General features: G+C 37.4%; 1 protein-coding gene and 1 long non-coding RNA gene across 5 annotated transcripts in view; one reads left to right on the forward strand and one right to left on the reverse strand.

The window, feature by feature from the left end:
* The window catches only part of CWC27 (CWC27 spliceosome associated protein homolog), a 247,180-nt gene that overhangs the window by 226,273 nt on the left and 1,230 nt on the right, over window positions 1–19,677 (forward strand).
* LOC110257245 overlaps window positions 1–19,677 on the reverse strand; it is a 118,101-nt gene that overhangs the window by 17,901 nt on the left and 80,523 nt on the right. The gene's annotated exons all lie outside the window — the stretch shown is intronic.

Raw genomic sequence — 19,677 nt, forward strand, 5'->3', positions numbered from 1 at the left:
TAAAGCAGGCCAATCTAACCATAATAGGACTCCAGAATAAGAAAAATAAAAGGGGACTGAAAATATATTTGAAGAAATTCTGGCTGAAAACTTTCCAAATCTAAAAGAAGTAGATATCAAGATATAGGAAGCACAGAGGGCCCCAAACAGGCCCACACCAAGGCATATTATAATAAAAACGGCAAAAGTTAAAGAGAGGATTCTAAAGGAAGCAAAAAAAAAAAAAAAAAAGAATTATAAGGGAAGCCCCCATAAAGCTATCAGCTGATTTCTCTACAGAAACATTACAGGCCAGAGAGAGTGACAAGATTCAGAGTTCTAAAAGGAAAAAATTTGCAGCCTTAGCATATTGAAGGTTTTTGCCTTTTTATCCACTCAGCCACTCTATGTCTTTTGATTGGGGCATTCAGTCCATTGACATTTAAGGTGATAATTGATAGATGATTATTTATTGCCATTCTGAACCTCGTGTTCCAGTTGATTTTATGTATGTTTCTCCATTCTTCCTTTCTCTTTTTTTTTTTTTTTTTTTTTTTTTGGTTCGATGGTCTGCAGTTATTATCTGCTTGAGTGTATTTTTTTTCATTTTTTGCAAATGCAATATTTGCTTTTGGCTTGTGGTTGCCCTGTTTTTTAAGTATGCTAACCCCTTCCCATAATTGTGTGTTTTAGCCTGATGGTCCTGTAATTTCAAACACTTCATTACTATATTGAAATTAAGACGAGAAACATACAAACAAACAAACAAAAAGGGTTATTTATTTCCTAACATGCCTTGCCCACATTTTATGGTTTTGATGACTCTTTTTTATTTTTTTCTTTTTAATTTTATTTTATTTGAAGCATGTTCATGATTAAATCTGTATGCTGGCTTAAAAAAAAAAAAATTTGCAGCCTTAGAATACTCTACCCAGCAGGAATATCATTTAAACTAGAAGGATAAATAAAGAATATCTCCAACAAACAAAAACTGAAAGAGTACAGCAATACCAAACCCATTCTAACAGAAATACTGAAAAGCCTCCTCTAAATAAAAAAATTTTAAAAAAGAAGAAATAGGATGGAGGAAATCACAATTGGAAAGCAATCACTTAAGCCACTAAAACCTATTGTAAAAGTGACAGTAAACACAAGGAACAACAAAAGGATAAACATGAAATTTTTCTTTAAAAGACATCAAAATCATAAAATGTGGGGAAGGAAAGTAAGAAAATCTAGACTCTTGTTTTTTTTTTTGTTTGTTTTAGAATGTGTTTGTGCCTATGTGACTATCAGGCTACAAAACAAGCAAATATGGAAAGGGGTTAAAATACTTGAAAAACAGGGCAACCACAAATAAAAACCAAACAATACATTCATAAAAACTAAAAAGAAGAGGACACAAGCATAAAAATAAAAGGAAGTCAACCAACCAAAAAATGAGAGGAACAAAAAAAAAAAAAAAAAAAAAAAACATAGAATCAACTGGAAAACAAGGTTTAAAATGGCAATAAATACATGTTTAGCAATAACTGCCTTAAATCTCAAGGGACTGAATGCTCCAACCAAAAGACAGAGAGTGGCAGACTGGATAAAAAAGCAAGAGCCTACAATATGCTCTCTATCAGGCACTCACCTTAGGCCAAAGGATGCATATTAATTGAAAGTGAAGAGATGGAAAAAGATATTTCCATCCAAATGCAAATAGAAAAGACAGGAAAGCAGGAGTTGCAATAATCATATCAGACAAAATAGACTTTAAAATGAAGGCCATAAAGAAAGGACACTATTTAATGATAAAGGGATCCATACAAGAAGAGGGTATTACACTCGTCGATATATATGCCCCTAATATAGGAGTACCCAAATACATACAACAAATACTAACAGACATAAAATACTTAGTATTATTGTATTGATGGGAATACAATAATACTAAGACACTTTAACAGTCCACTCTTAGCAATGATCAGATCCTCTAGGCAGAAATTCAATAAGGCAACAGAGATCCTAAATGACACAATAGAAAGTTAGACTTAATTGACATTTTTAGGACATTACACCCCCCCCAAAAAAAAATCAGAATATGCATTATTTGCAAGTGCAGGTGGAATATTCTCAAGGATTGACCACATACTGGGGTACAAAACTAACCTCAACAAGTTCAAAAGTATAGAAATTGTTTCAGGTATCTTCTCTGACCACAATGGCATGAAACTAGAAATCAACCACAGGAAAGGAAATGAGATAAAACTGACTACATGGAGGCTAAACAACATGCTACTAAGAAACCAATGGGTCAATGAGGAAATCAAAAGTACAATTAAAAAATAACTTAAGACAAATGGTAATGAAAACACAACCATTCAAAATCTATGGGATGCCACAAAAGCAGTTTTTAGAGGGAAGTTCATAGTGATACAGGCCTCCCCCAAAAAACAAGAAAAATCTCAAATTGACAACTTAACCCACCACCTAAATGAATTAGAAAAACAAACAAACAAAACCTAAATTCAGCAGAAGGAAGGAAATCATAAAGATCAGAGAGGAAATCAATAAAATAGAGATTCACAAAAACATAGAAAAAAATCAATAAAACCAAGAGCCGGTTCTTTGAACAGGTAGACAAAATTGACAAACCTCTGGCCAGACTCACCAAGAAGAGGAGAGAAAGAACTCAAATCAACAAAATAAGAAATGAAAAAGGAGAAATCTCAACAGATACTGCAGAAATGAAAAAAATAATAAGCAAATACCATGAACAATTATATGCCAACAAATTTGACAAACTAGAAGAAATGGACAACTTTCTAGAGACACACAGCATGCCAAAACTTAATCAAGGATAGATAAGAAATGAAATTGAATGTGTAAAAATATGTCATGAAAACACTACCTACAAACAAAAGTCCAGGACCAGATGGCTTCACAGGCAAATTCTACCAAACATACAAGGAAGAACTTATACCCATCTTCTAAAACTTTTCAGAAAGACTGAAGAAGGAGTAATCCCAAAGATATTCTATGAAGCCACCATCACCCTAATAACAAAACCAAAGATACTACCAAAATAGAAAATTATAGGCCAATAGCTTTGATGAATATAGATGTAAAAATTCTTAACAAAATTTTAGCCAACCAAGTCCAACAACATATAAAAAAGATCATACACTATGACCAAGTGGAATTCAAAAAGAAAATTATATGGAACCATAAAGACCCAGAACTGCCTAAGCAATCCTGAGGAACAAAAACCAAACAGGAGGCATCACTCTCCCAGACGTCAAGCAATATTACAGGGCTACAGTAAACAAGACTATGTGGTACTAATACAAAAGTTGACATACATACCAATGCAACAGACAGATAACACAGAAAAAAACAGAAAAAACCCAGACCACCTATGGTCAATTAACCTTCGACAAAGAAGGCAAGAATATAAAATGGGAAAAATACAGTCTCTTCAGCAAGTGGTGTTGGGAAAACTGGACAGCTGCATGTAAATCAATGAAACTAAAACACACCTTCACACCATGCACAAAAATAAACTCAAATTGCTTAAGGACTTAAATATGAAACACGATAAAACTCCTAGAAGAGAACAGAGGCAAAACATTCTCTGACATCAAGGCAAAACATTCTCTGACATCAACCTTACAAATGTCTTGTTAGGTCAGTCTCCTAACACAATATAAATAAAAATAAAAAATAAACCAATGGGGAGTTCCCGTCGTGGCTCAGTGGTTAACAAATCCGACCAGGAACCATGAAGTTGTGGGTTCGATCCTTGCCCTTGCTTAAGGATCCAGTGTTGCTGTGAGCTGTGGTGTAGGTCACAGACGCGGCTCAGATCCCGCATTGCTGTGGCTCTGGCATAGGCCGGTGGCTACAGCTCCAATTGGACCCCCAGCCTGGGAACCTCCATATGCCGCAGGAGCGGCCCTAGAAATGGCAGAAAGACAAAATAAACAAACAAACAAACAAACAAACCAATGGGACCTAATCAAACTTAAAAGCTTTTACACAGCAAAGGAAACCATAAAAGATCACAAAAAGACAACCTACAGAATGGGAGAAAATAGTTTCAATCCATGGAACCAACAAGGGCTTAATCTCCAAAATAAACAAACAACTCATACGATAGGAAAAAAAAAAAAAAAAAAAAAAAACTCAGTTGAAAAACAGGCAGAAGATCTGAATAGACATTTCTCTAAAGACCTACACATAGCCAAGAGGAACATGAAAAAATGCTCAACATCATTAATTATTAGAGAAATGCAAATCAAAACTATGTTGACGTCCCACTTCACACCAGTCAAATGGTCATCATTAGTAAGTCTACAGATAACAAATTCTTTAGAGGGTGTGAAGAAAAGAGAACCCTCCAACACTGTTGGACGGGATGTAAATTGGTACAACCACTATGGAAAACAGTATGGAGGTTCCTCAGAAAACTAAATATAAAACTACCACATGATCCAGAAATCCCACTCGTGGGCATATATCCTGACAAAACTTTCGTTGAAAAAGATACATGCACCCCTATGTTCACTGCAGCACTGTTCCCAATAGCCAAGACATGGAAACAAATGTCCATCAACAATGACTGAATTAAGAAGATGTGGTACGTATACACAATGGAATACTTCTCAGCCATGAAAAAGAATTAAAATGTCATTTGCAGCAACATGGATAGAACTAGAGACTCTCATACTAAGTAAAATCATAAGTAAATCAGAAAGAGAAAGACAAGTATCATACCACTTATATCTGGCATTTAATATATGGCACAAATATATATCTACAGAAAAGAAACAAACTCATGGGCATGGAGAACAGACTCATGGTTGCCAAGAGGAAAAGGGAGGAAAAGAGATGGACTGGGAGTTTGGGATTAGTAGGTGCAAACTGTTACATATGGAGTGGGTAAGCAATGAAATTCCACTGTATATAGCACAGGGAACTGTATCTAATCACTTGTGATGAAAGATGACGGAGGATAATGTGAAAAAATATATTTATTTATTCTTTTAAAATATAAAATTTATTATATTTCATATAATAAATAACTGGGTTACTTTGCTGTATAGCAGAAATTGATAGAACATTGTAAAAAGATAAAAGCTAAGTGTATTGGTCTCCTAGGGCTGCCATAACAAAATGCCACAGACCGAGTGGCTTAAACAATATATAGTCTTGGAGTTCCCGTCGTGGCGCAGTGGTCGACGAATCCGACTAGGAACCATGAGGTTGCGGGTTCGGTCCCTGCCCTTGCTCAGTGGGTTAACGATCCGGCGTTGCCATGAGCTGTGGTGTGGGTCACAGATGCGGCTCGGATCCCGCATTGCTGTGGCTCTGGCATAGGCCGGTGGCTGCAGCTCCGATTCGACCCCTAGCCTGGGAACCTCCATATGCCACGGGAGCGGCCCAAGAAATGGCAAAAAGACAAAACAAACAAACAAACAAAAAAAAACAATATATAGTCTTATAGATTTACTTGCCAGCAGGTGTGATTGCTGTTGAGATCTCTCTTCAGGGCTTACAAACAGCTGCCTTCTTGCTCTTTTTTTTGGGGGGGGTGAGTCATGTTTTTTTTGATGTGTGATTTATTTACAACCTTTTGTTAGTTTGGGGTATACAGCAAAGTGATTCAGTTATATATATACTTTTTTCAGATTCTTTTCCAATTCTTATTACACAGTAATGAATATCATTCCTTGTGCTAATCACTAGGTCCTTGTTATTTATTTTATACATAGTAATGTGTATATGTTAATCCCAAACCCCTAAATTCTGCCCCCTCTTTCCCCTTTGGTAGCCATAAGCTTGTTTTCTATGTCTATGAATCTATTTCTGTTTTGTAAAAAAGTTTTGTATCAATTTTTTTAGATTCTACATGTAAATAGTATTATATGAAATTTATCTGTCTCTGGTTTACTTAGTATGTTGATCTCTAGGTCCATCCATGTTGATGCAAGTGACGTTTCATTCTTTTTATGACTGAGTAGTATTCCTTTGTGTGTGTGTGTGTGTGTGTGTGTGCGCACATCAGTCACTTCTTCTTCATCAGTCACTAGACATTTAGGTTGCTTCCATGTCTTGGCTAGTATAAATCGTGCTGCTATGAATTTGGTATGCATGCACCTTTTCAAATTAGAGTTTTTGTCTTTTCCAGATATATGTCCAGGATGGATTGTTGCATCATACTGTAACTCTTTAGTTTCTTAAGGGCCCTCCATACTCTTCTCCATTGTGACTGCATCAATTTACATTCCCACCAACAGTGTAGGAGGGTTCCCTTTTCTCCATACCCTCTCCAGTATTTATTATTTGTAGACTTTTCTTTTTTTTCTTTCTTGGCTGCTCTGCTGCATATGGAGTACCCAGGGCAGGGATCATATCAGACCTCCACCGCCAACACTGGATCCTTTAACCCACCATGCCAGCCGTGGATTGAACCTGCATCCTGGCTCTTCAGAGATACTGCCAATTCCATTATGCCATAACAGGAACTCCTATTTATAGACTTTTTAATGATGTCCATTCTGACTGGTGTAAGGTGACACCTCATTATAGTTTTTCTTTGCATTTCTCTAGTAATTAGCAATGTTGAACATCTTTTCATATGCCTATTGGCCATCTCTATATCCTCTTTGGAGAAATATCTAATTAGATCTTCTGCCCATGTTTTGATTGGGTTGTTTTTTGTTATTGAGCTGTATAAGCTGTTTGTATCTTTTGGAAATTAGTTCCCTTCCAGTTGTTTGCAAATATTTTCTCCCATTCAGTAGGTTGTCTTTTTGTTTTATTGTTTTTTTGACTATGCAAAAGCCTTTAAGTCAAGTTTAAGTTTAATTAGGTCTCACTTATTTATTTTTGTTTTTATTTCCATTACTCCAGGAGACTGATCCAAAAAGATACTGCTGCAATTTATGTCAAAGAGTATCCTGCCTAGGTTTTTTTCTCAAGGAGTTTTATAGTATCCATTCTTACATTTAGGTCTTTAATCCATTTTGAGCTTATTTTGTATATGGTGTTAAGAGAATTTTCTAATTTCATTCTTTTACACATAGCTGTCCAGTTTTCCCAATACCACTTACTGAAGAGACTGTCGTTTGTAGTATAGTCCAAAGTCAGGGAGCCTGATTTCTCCAGCTCCACTCTTCTTTCTCCAGTTTGCTTTAGCTATTCGAGGTATTTTGTATTTCCATACAAATTTTAAATTTTTTATTCTACTTCTGTGAAAAATGCCATTAGTAATTTTATAAGGATTGAATTGAACCTGCAGGTTGCCTTCTGTACTATGATCATTTTAACAATACTGAGTCTTCCAATCCAAGAACACAGTCTATCTTTCTATCTCTTTGGCTATCTTCGATTTCTTTCATCAGCATCTTATAGTTTTCAGCGTATAGGTCTTTTGCCTCCTTAGGTAGGTTTATTCCTAGATATTTTATTCATTTAATGCCATGGCAAATGGAATTGTTTTATCTTCCTGCTAGTTCATTGTTAGTGTATAAAAATTCAACAGATTTCTCTACATTAATTTCATATCTTGCAGCTTTACTGAATTCACCGATGAGCTCTAGTAGTTTTCTGGTAGCATCTTAGCATTTTCCATGTATACTATCATGTCACCTGCAAACAGTGACTGTTTTACTACTTCCTTTCCAATTTGTATTCCTTTTATTTTTCTTCTTTAATTTCTGTGGCTAGAACTTCCAATACTATGTTGAATAAAAATGGCAAGAATGAGTATCCTTATCTTTTTCCTTATCTTAGAGGAAATGCTTTCTGCTTTTCACTGTGGAGTGTATAATGTTGGCTGTAGGCTTGGCATATATGGCCTTTATTATGTTGAGATAGTTCCCTCCGTGCCTAGTTTCTGGAGAGTTTTTATCATACATAGATGTTGAATTTTGTCATAAGCTTTTTCTACATCTCTTGAGATGATCCTATGGGTTTTATTCTTCAGTTTGTTAATGTGGTATATCATACTGATTGATTTACTGATTGACTTAAAAAGTCCTTGCGTCCATGGGATAAATCCAACTTGGTCATGGTGTATGATCATTTTAATGTATTGTTGCATTTGATTTGCTCATATTTTGTTGAAAAATCCTCATCAGTAATACTGCCCTACAGTTTTTCTTTTGTTGTGGTGTTTTTTGTCTGGTGTTGAGCATTGCAATGGCCTCAGAGAATGAGTTTGGAAGCATTAAAAGATCAGAGCAGAAATGAAATAGAAACTAAAAAAAAAGAGAGAGAGAGAGAGAGAAAGTCCGTGAAACCAAAAGCTGTTTCTGTGAAAAGGAACAAAATTAATAAACCTTTAGTCAGAGTCACTGAAAGGGGGAGAACTCAATCAATAAAATCAGAAGTGAAAAAGGAGACATTACAACCGATACCTAGATATACAAAGGACTGTAAGAAACTGTTAGGAGCAACTATACACTAATAGAATGGACAAACTAGTCGCCCAAGCCTGAACCAAGAAGAAACAGAAAATATGAACAGACCAGTTACCAGTACTGAAATTGAACCCGTAATTTCAAAACTCCCAACAACAAGAAGTTTGGGACTAAATGGTATCACAGGCAAATTCTACCAGATGTTTAGAGATGAGTTAACACCTATCCTTCTGAAATTACTCCAAAAAATTGCAGAGGAATGAACACTTCTTCCTCTTCTTTTAAGGACATCAGTTCTCTTGGATTAAGCCTCCACTGTTGTGACTTCATTTAATCTTAATTACCTCCTTTAAGGACCTGACTCCAAATACAGTCACAGTGTATTTCAGCATATGAATTTGGGGGGAATACAGTTTTAGTCCATAACACTAAGGAAACCTAAATGAACTATGGAATTGACTTACTAAAATGTCAGTATCAGTTAAGTTTAAGAGATGCACCACAGTAATAGGGAAATTGGCTTAGGTATATAAGGGAACTATACTATCTGGTCAGTGTTTCTATAAATCTAAACCTCTTCTAAAAATAAAATTCTAAAAAATAGGAAGGATTTTTTTTTTCCAAGAGTAAGAGGATAATGATCTTTCCTGGTAAGATTCCAAAGTTATGATAATTAAAACAATGGGATTCTGTATAGGGTAAGTTATTCAAGAAATGAAATTGGGACAAGTAGCTATTTGAGGAAAATACAATTTTATCTGACCCAGGTTCTAAAAGAAATTTATAAATTAATAAAAGATTAACGAGGGAAAAAAAGAACTATAAAAGTGCTAGAAGAAAATATAGGTAAGGCTATTTGCATAGTCTTAATTTGAGGAAAGACTTCTTAAGTATGACTTGAGAGACTTTAAAGGAAGACACTGCTCACTGGGACTATATTAAAAAAATGTAAAGTTCTATATAGAAGGGAAGAAGTAAACAAAAGGAAGGACTAGATAGAGGGGAAAAGAAAGGAGATAGGTGAAGCTTAAAATTAAAAAATGACAAACTAGAAAGTCTATTTGCATTTATATAATAAACACAGATTTATGTTCTTAATAGTTAATTCTCGGAAATCCGTAAGGAGAAGATGAGTATGCTCTTTTTTAAATGGTCAAAGGACACAAACATACATACCACAAAAGAAATACAAATAACAAAAAACATCAGAGGGGTGAGGATGAGAACAACAGTCTATTAATCAAAGCAAAATAAGGCACTCTGCTGGTGAGTGTAAATTGGTATGTCCTTTCTGAAGGGAACTTAGATCATTTATATCAAGTGCCTTAAAAATGTACAAATCTACTCAGGAATTTAACTTAAGCATTAGTAAAGGTTCATTATTACAAATGACAATGTCAACTAAAATGCAAAATTTATCTGCATGGGGAGCTTAAGAACTGGAGCTGGGGCATGGCTGGGTCTGAGTGTTCAACCCATGTCAAGAACATGTCTCCTGGTTCCATTTTCCTCTCAGGAGGGCTCATTCTGCAGGCAGGCTTTCCACGTGAGGGGTGGCAGAAATGGCCTCCAGAAGCTCTGGGCTTATGGCCAACCCAGCAGTTCCAGAAAAAGTCCTGAGCCAGTTCAGTTTGACCTTGCTGGATTCAAATGCCCATGCCCTGATCTAATCGCTCCTTAGTCTGCACAGGCCTCATGGATTCCTTTCCTCAGACAAGAACAAGGAGGTCCTGACCCCATGGACTGACAGTGGGGAAGGGTCATTTCTGAAAGGAAAAGAAAGAATGCTGAACCAGCCCCCCAAAAAGATTTACTATGAATAAGAAAATCCAAGTTACTTCTCACATAGATATTATTTGCAGTAATGATAATAAAGGTGGAAATATGAGCAAGACTCAGAGTCCTGTAATTTGGAGCTGATTATAAATTATCTATAGGACCAATATTAGATGATAAATACAATAATGCAAAAGTATAATTATTTAAAAGATGTTTATGGTATAGTTGGATATGAAAAGCAAATTATAAAAGCTATGTATTATGACCCAAATATATGTACCTATATGTACACATTGAGACATGCATAGAAAAATGTACAGTAAGCAGTGTGTCTATATGTTTTACAGTAGTTATTGATAAGCTATGGAGTTACAAGTAACTTTCCTTTTAGCCTCTCAGGATTGCTTCACTTTACACAAAGGAAAAAACATACAAAAACAGTGAATTTCTGTTAATCATGCTATGAAAGTTTTAAAAATAAATTTTCTATAATTCTTTCAATGTATGAATAGTTTCTGCCCTTTGAATCCCTTATGGTCTAGTATAGATGGGACATATTATAAATATACATATAAACTAATCAAGTTAAATAGGACCAAGTAAGTTATATGAGTACAATAATGTACATAAAAACACATTGAATGACCCCGCAATCCCACTCTTGGGCATCTATCCAGACAAAACTCTACTTAAAAGAGACACATGCACCTGCATGTTCATTGCAACACTCTTCACAATAGCCAGGACATGGAAACAACCCAAATGTCCATCAACAGATGATTGGATTCAGAAAATGTGGTATATATACACAATGGAATACTACTCAGCCACAAAAAAAGAATGACATAATGCCATTTGCAGCAACATGGATGGAACTAGAGACTCTCATACTGAGTGAAATGAGTCAGAAAGACAAAGACAAATACCATATGATATCACTTATAACTGGAATCTAATATCCAGCACAAATGAACATCTCCACAGAAAAGAAAATCATGGACTTGGAAAATAGACTTGTGGCTGCCTGATGGGAGAGGGAGGGAGTGGGAAGAATCGGGAGCTTGGGCTTATCAGACACAACTTAGAATAGATTTGCAAGGAGATCCTGCTGAGTAGCATTGAGAACTATGTCTAGATACTCATATTGCAACAGAACCAAGGGTGGGGGGAAAAATGTATACATGTAAGGATAACTTGATCCCCTTGCTGTACAGTGGGAAAAAAATAAAAAAAAAACACTTTGAAAATAGCTATGAAGTATAAAAATGTAAATATATACAAGCACAGTTTCTATTAAACACCCATACACACAAAATACAAAGTAAGTTAAAATGATAATTGTTTGGACCACTTTTGTAGGCGTAATGTCTGTGAGGTAAATTGAGTGTATATTACCATTCCCTCTTCACCAATGTGGAAATAGAGGCCTGAAAAGCAATGTGACTTTCCTACAGAAACATTTACTGACTGAAATTTTAACTGAAACCCAGGTCTTCTGATTTGGGTCCTCAAATGCTTCCATAAAGTGTAAGAGAAATTCAAAAGCAAAAGTAGGTCCTGAGGCCTAGGGCAGTCAGATTTTTAGGAGGAAATGGGAGTTAAACTGGGCTTTGAAAGCTCAGGGGACATAAACCAGTGAGAAGGAGGTGGTAGGGCATTCCAGAGAAGTGACACGGACACAAGTATGCTGCAGTCCATCTCTGATACAGAGCAGGGTGTGGTTCTTTCAAAGGATCAAATGTGGGTTAAACTCAAAAATTGTTTTGTCTTGCTGAAATTTTTCTTTAAAAACAAAAAAAGCCTGGTTTTGCTTTTCAAATACAAATCTCCTTTCAAGGCCTCCCCCTCCTTCACACACACATTAAAAAAAAAGAAAAAAAAAACCTTAAACCAGATAATTTAAGTTGCTGATCCATAGTCCCTTAAGAATGACAAATTTAATAAGCAGAATTTATTGAGTTGAATTTCCTAAGAATTCTAACAGAACAGAGAAATGAGAAACTGTCAACACAGTATACAGAAGACAAATTATGTAGATGACAAAATTTCACAAACAAAGGCAAGGCATTTCAGCTCAAGTAGAGGAAGGCTGAGGACAATATATGCACAATTTTCCCTACTTTATACCTCAAAGGCTGGGAATCATTAGGCAGTTTAAATGGCCAGTTGAGAAAGATGTGTTGGAATTTCATAGCACAAATTTAGTGGTGGTGGAAATACTTTGCTTTAGGTCTTCAAATATTAGCCTTTTCTCTGGTACTGTGCAATTTGAAAGAAGAGTTACCTGGAGAACTGAAGGGGTTTACAAACATCCACTTGACACTTGAACACTGAGGAGGTTTAGGAAGACCACCCTGCATGCAGTCAAAAATACACTTATAACTATAGTCAGCCCTCCACATATCTGGCTCCTCCCTATCTGTGGTTCCACACCTGCACAACCAACCAACATATGGTGGTGTAGGACCTCCTCTTGTAAAAAATCCACGTATAAAGTGGGCCTACGCATTTCCAACTTGGGTGTTCAAGGGTCAACTCTAATTGCCAAGTATTTTGCAATTATATATTAATATTCAAAGACAAAGGTGAACAAAACCAGGTTTTTAGAGGTTACTAGCTACCCAGAAATTTTGTTTGCTCAGCATTTGCCAAGCCTTGGTGACCAGTGCTGGTACAAAGAGCAATAAAATAGGGCCATCTGAGGTCTAATGAGGGAGACTAAAGAGATGGGCTGGAGAAGACTTTATCCCTGCTGAAAAAAGAGCAGAGCAGGCCAGGAAAGGAATCTGAGACGGGTTCCCAGAGGAGATGCCTCAGCTAATAGAGGGGAGAGAAGTGTATCAACATAAAGAGGCAGCACAGAGGCAAGAGAGAAAGGTTCTATACAGGAAATTGCAAGCAATTCAGGATGTCTAGAACCTAAGATATAAAAAATGACATAGGAGCTTAGAAAGAGGAACAAAAGCCAAATCATAGAGGCTACATAAGAAATTTAGATTTCACTATTTAGATAATGGGGAACCACTGAAGGATTCAAAACAGAACAGTCTTCATGGCTCAATCTGCATTTTTGAAAAATATATGTAACAGAAAAGACCTGAATATCATCATCAATCACAAAGCACTCCTTTAGTAATCTGAAGCCTGAGAAGAGACTGCCAGACATCCACCCTTACAGGGGCAGGCTGTGGGCACTTGGCTCTGCCCTCTGGGACCTCCAGCTGAATGAAGTGTCCCTAGGTAGCATCCTCATATTGGGAAGTATAAGGAGAAACTGGGACTAATTCCACAGAGTAATGATTAAAGGCAGTAGAGGGATACAGATTTACAATGAAAATTAATTGCTTTTTTTTTCTTATCAAGTGTTCACCTAATAGAGAGGTGCCTTTTCCCAAAGCGACTCCCACATGGCTCAAGACATTTTTGAAACTTTTGTAATTGCTTTGAAGACCAGCCTGGGAGCCACACAAATAATAGTTGCATTTTCTCTTTATAGTTGCATTTTCAATATTTTGTATTCCAAAAAAAGCACTACCCAGTCTGATTTTTTATCCTATTCACTAGACTTAGTGCTAAGTTAACTTTTGATTTACTCCTAAAGTTAAATACATCTTCACAAGATGAAAGTTTGTTATCTCTGAAGACATTCAATCAAGTACCTGATCAGCTGCTTGCCAGCTACAAGTTTCTTGGCCATGGCTCTCAGGTTGCCTGTGAAATGGGGGTTATAAAACATCTTTCTTGCCTACCCCAGATGTTATTGTGAAGATAATACCAGACATGAGAGCTCTTTGTAGAACATTCTGTCAGAGGATGCTCTTCTTATTGCTGCCTCAGACTTCGCAGGCAGTTCCAAAATGTTCATTTGTTCTGGTGCCAGTCTGTGTGTTCAACTCCCTAAAAAACTGCACTTTAGGAGAGCAAGACCTGAATCATATTTGGCTTCCTTTCCCTGGTGTCTGACATTGGATCTCGCACATTAAAAAAAAAAGGCTTCGATGTTTGTTGAATGAATAACTGATTCTAGCTCCTTGCCTTATCCTCAAACTATATTTAAGAAATGGATAATACACTTGAGATTATTCAGTTAAAATAGGCTCAGAAGCCACTTAAGTTCTTTAAGTATGTGAATGGTTTGTCAATAGGAACCAGCTGTTCATCTCTGAAGAGGCAAGAACAAATGGCTGATGAAACCAATCAATCTGAAAGTGTAAAAGTTCTTTATCTTTAGTGCTGTGGTCTTAACTTTGTATTTTTAAATCACCAGTAAAAACTTTTACTTAATGATGCTGGCACCCCATCCTGGGACAATTAAATCAGTACTTCTATAGATAGAGTCCTGGCATTGATAGTTTTAAAGACTACCTGGGTGATTCTAATATGCAGCCTGTATTTGTTGCAGGGCTCTGGGATTAGACTATGAGAAACACTGCTTTAAAAGAAATCCTGTCTAGTTCTACACTAGGTACCATAGGAAACAGGAAAGAACATAAGGCATGCTCCCACCATACTCTATAGGGAATAAAAACTAGCCATCACTGATCTGAGAGCAGTGGAAAGGGAGTCATCAGTGTGTGCTTAGCAATGACAGGTCATGAAAAGGTGGACCTGTGCTGAGCTCCAGACTTTCTGCAGAGTCTGTTAACACATTTTAGAAGTTTATCGTAGAAATAAAAAATAAAAAATAGTTCTTGCCCACAAAAGGAGGTTAAGTGTTGGTTTAGGAAGCCAGCTAGTACCAGCCAGAGAACCTGACTAATACAGAGGGTCTAGGCTTTGATTACCAGCACCAGTCACCATCTCAGCACTGAGAACTCTGAGTTGGGAACAAGACTCAAACTGTCTCAAATAACTGGCCTGTTCACAATTAAGTCAACAGGCAATGACAAAATGGTGAGGTTTTAAGGCTCAGGCTGAGGTATTTCAGTAGCCAATGGTTCCTGGTCAAAGCAATGCCATAAAGGAAATGTGTAAGAAAGATTTTTTTAGAAGCTTTGACAGAAAAAGGAGAAACAATAAAGACGCCTACAACAATCTAAGGGTAGTGTGGCAAGTTCCTCCCTTAGGGAGACTTGGAAATGGGGAAGAGTGGTTTATAGAATTAGTAGTGGAAAAGATAGCTGTTTGCATTACATAAGCATAACTAATTTAAATGCACTCAGTCAGAAATGAGTTATTAGAAATCTATACTGCACGACTTACTATAATTCTGAGAATGAGTACCGCTCTTGCTTTCCCAATTAATATTAACTCCTGTCATATCTTGATCTATTTCATAATTATATAAGAAGTTTTTTAAATGGATGTCAAAGTAGTCTAGGTCCAGGTCCTTTTAGAAGAATCACTTGTTTACTTTTGTGTATAACTCCACAATCTCATATAAAAAAGAAAAAACTTACCTGTTTGGGGGCTACACCCTGCTCTGTAGTTGTTCAGCCATGAGACCAAAGAAAGAGCCTGGAGACGGCCACAGAGACATCCAAGATTTATTGGATAGGGAATCTTAAAGTCAGGAGCAAAAGGTCCTGGAGCTATGACCCACGAATACCAAATGTCAGGCAGGACTAGGCAGCAATCTTAGCTACCAGAGGGGAGGAGATTACCATTTGTAGAGGGAATTGACTTCAGGTTGGTTCATCAGTTACCAGGGAAACCAGAAGAGGATCAAGTTCCTCACAGTCCCACAGGTTAACAATTGTCAGGCAGGTGGGGGGGTCAGATATTTCCCTTCAATAACATAACCTAGCATGTTGGAGCCTTTCTGGTCTACCAGCTGGAGCAGGGGGAAACATTTAAGCAGTAACTGATTTAAGTCTGTGATTAAGAGGGAAAGAGTTCCCGTTGTGCCTCAGCGGAAATGAACCTGACCAGCATCCATGAGGACACAGGTTCGATCCCTGGCCTCACTCAGTGGGTTAAGGATCTGACATTGCCGTGAATTGTGGTGTAGATTGCAGTCACGGCTCAGATCCCTTGTTGCTGTGGCTGTAGCTGTGGCTGTGGCTGTAGTGTAGGCCAGCAGCTACAGCTTCAATTCGAGCTCTAGTCTGGCAACCTGCATATGCCACAGGTGCAGCCCAAAAAAGGGAAGGAAAAAAAAAAGAGGGAAGATCAGTCATCTGAGGAGGATACAAGTGAAGTAGTGACTGATTGAGTAGGGGATGTATGGAGAGGGAGAGAACCACCATACACCTGTCAAACACACCCTCTATGAAAATGTTAAACCGCCATTATTTCTATGAACACTAAAGTCAGTGTTATTTGAGAATCTCATCTTAGGTAAAATTTTTACTAATCAAAATTAAATTTTTATCTTTGCCTTCAATTTTTTTTTTTTTTTTTTTTTTTTTTTTGTCTTTTTGCTATTTCTTGGGCCACTCCCGCGGCATATGGAGGTTCCCAGGCTAGGGGTTGAATCGGAGTTGTAACCACCAGCTTACGCCACAGCCACAGCAACTCAGGATCCGAGCCACATCTGCAACCTACACCACAGCTCACGGCAACAATGGATCCTTAACCCACTGAGCAAGGCCAGGGATCGAACCCGCAACCTCAAGGTTCCTAGTCGGATTCGTTAACCACTGCGCCACGAAGGGAACTCCTCTTTGCCTTCAATTGAAACTGATGTTTTTCATATGTAAACTATCAGTGTGTAATTCCAAAAAATTTACTTCTCTTGGGAGTTCCCGTCATTGCTCAGTGGTTAACGAATCCGATTAGGAACCCTGAGGTTGCAGGTTCCATCCCTGCCCTTGCTCAGTGGGTTAATGATCCAGTGTTGCTGTGAGCTGTGGTGTAGGTTGCTTGGATCCCGAGTTGCTGTGGCTCTGGTCTAGCCGGTGGCTACAGCTCCAATTTGACCCCTAGCCTGGGAACCTCCACATGCCGCGGGATTGGCCCTAGAAAAGGCAAAAAGACAAAAAAAAAAAAAAATTGTACTCCCCTTGCTGGATTTATGCTATGACCAGCTATAGAATGGATAGCACTGGGTTACTGGTACATACAAGGTTGTAAACCATCAGACCTTGAATTAAGTCTGTATTATAAGTACTTGAATTAAGTCTGTATTATAACTCTGCATGTGTTTTCTCACAGGAGACTATAAAATGTAGGCATGCTTTCAATTCATGCAGTCTGTGATTTACAGAGGCACACAGGTCAGGAGTTTATTATGCTGAAAATCATAATAACTGTTTTGTTTTGCTTTTTTAAATGAAGTGACCAAAGCATGTTGAAAGATAAATGGGTGAAGCATTTTGATTATGTTTTTATTTCGATTAAAGATTAAATGTTATTACTGAGTAACCAGCCATGCTAAGTATTATGATATTAAAGCTGAAGTACTTTGTAAGCTGATAGCCCCTTCTTTCCTCTGGGTTTAGGCTTGTTATTAATCAAAATGTTGGCTTATTTAGTGCAGTGGTATATGAAACAAATGGTTGAAAAAGACAGCTACTTTAATTTACAGCTTTGTGTTTTTTCAGATTTGTAGGAAAATCTATTTCTTTTTGTGGACTTTGTGCTGTTGTTCACATGTATCGATTTCATCTCTTATACCAGAACCAACTAAATTCAATAGTTGCAAAGTTCTCTCATGGCATAGAAAGGAAGAAGACGCCTTTTATTATTTGACAAATTCTGGTAAAGTCATTTTTGAAACATGGACAGTCCCTATTAGAAATGGATACTAGAAAAAAAAACCTATCTGTATTTTGGGGCAGAGAAAGAGATAATTTTTAAAATAGAAGAATGTGGTAGTTCCCGTCGTTGTCGTGGCTCAGTGGTTAACGAATCCGACTAGGAACCTTGAGGTTGCAGGTTCGATCCCTGGCCTTGCTCAGTGGGTTAAGGATCTGGTGTTGCCGTGAGCTGTGGTGTGGGTTGCATACTCGGCTCAGATCCTGAGTTGTTGTGGCTCTGGTTTAGGCCGGCGGCTACAGCTTCGATTCAACCCCTAGCCTGGGAACCTCCATATGCCGCGGGAGCGGCCCAAGAAATGGCAAAAAGACAAAAAAAAAAAAAAAAGGTGAATATAGAAAGTTATTAATAAGTTAACTAAAATAGTTTTTATGTCAATATAGGAATATTGGATAAAACTGTTTTATAGAGCATATGACTCCAGCTATTTTCTGCTTTGGGCTTAGGCATCAGCACAAGAAATTTGGAAAGCTACAGAGCACCTGCCGAAATACAGTGTAGGGGTCTGGCCTCCCCATGACCTGTGTACTTTTAACAGGACAGTCTTGCCACGCTTTTAAACTTAGTCCTCATCCATGGTAATACACTTAAAATTTCTGAAGAGTGCCTTCTACTGCACAGATTGTGAGGCGTATCAAAGAAAAGACCACCTCTCAATATCTTAAAAACAAAAAACAAAAACCTTGATTTGTTACTTAAGTAAGACGAGCTTGCTTTTAGACACAGTCTCTGAGCAAAGCAGGTTGCAAATCTTATGTGGAGTTGGGGGATCAGGGATTGTTTAGGGATTGGCAACAGCTTCAGAAGCACCATTATTCAGGAGAGCCAGTTGGTGATTGGCAGTCTTTCAGAAGTATGTGCAGTGGAGTGAGTCTGCCACTGATTGGCCAACTTTCAAAAGCATGAGGCTGTCACTGATTAGTTGGCTTTCAGAGGTGTATTTACTGAAGTGAGTTATCACTGATCATTTTGGCCTAAGAGAGTTATCATTAATTGATTAAATCCTGTTTGACTGATTCAGTCTGGTTTTAGTGGTTAACTTGCTGCCATGGCTGGAGAATAATTAGCTTTTTGCTGGGAGTTTGGGATTGTTTTATTCTCTGAGGATAATACTTAAACAGTGTAGACAAGCACAAGAAAATCAAACTCTGAGGACTCCAAGTAAGCAAGAATCCTAGGATGCCTTTTCTAAATAAGGTTGTCTCCTAGGTTAAAGCCATGGAAGTATAAAAAGTCAGCAATTCCCATGTGTTATGCTGCATATTATGAAATCTGATATAAATATTATTAATAATAAAGTATAGGAATGCAAATGTGCTTTAGCTCAATTAGCAAATTAAGTAGACTCTAGGTCACCCACATAATTATACCACTAGTACTCACTGCATTCAATAAGCTTTTCTGGGATGGAAGGGGGTGGGAATTGTGGTAATTTATCAACCCTGGTGAACAATCAACTCTACTGAGCCCCTCACAACTATGGTACCACTAATATTGGAACATTTCCCTCCCAAAATCTTTTTAGGATTCTTCAAGGTCTAAGTATATCCATGGGAATTTTTAACTTCAGTAAACATCACTCAGCATGTGTGGCAGTGCAGGAAGAAAGGATGGGGGGTCTCTGCTGGTACCTATTGCTCAATCTCCGCTTTATACAGCGAAAAGAAATCACTGTAATATTTGGGTTTCTGAAAGTTACAACTGGCATGTAGGGAGTGTTAATCCTTTAGGCAATTTAGCCCTATCTGCCACGATAAAGAAAAGTGCCGGGTACGCCTATTTTAAAAATTGCTTAAACAACTAGTGGGAA

This window comes from Sus scrofa, chromosome 16 (assembly GCF_000003025.6).
Source record: "Sus scrofa isolate TJ Tabasco breed Duroc chromosome 16, Sscrofa11.1, whole genome shotgun sequence".
Taxonomy (NCBI): Eukaryota; Metazoa; Chordata; class Mammalia; order Artiodactyla; family Suidae; genus Sus; species Sus scrofa.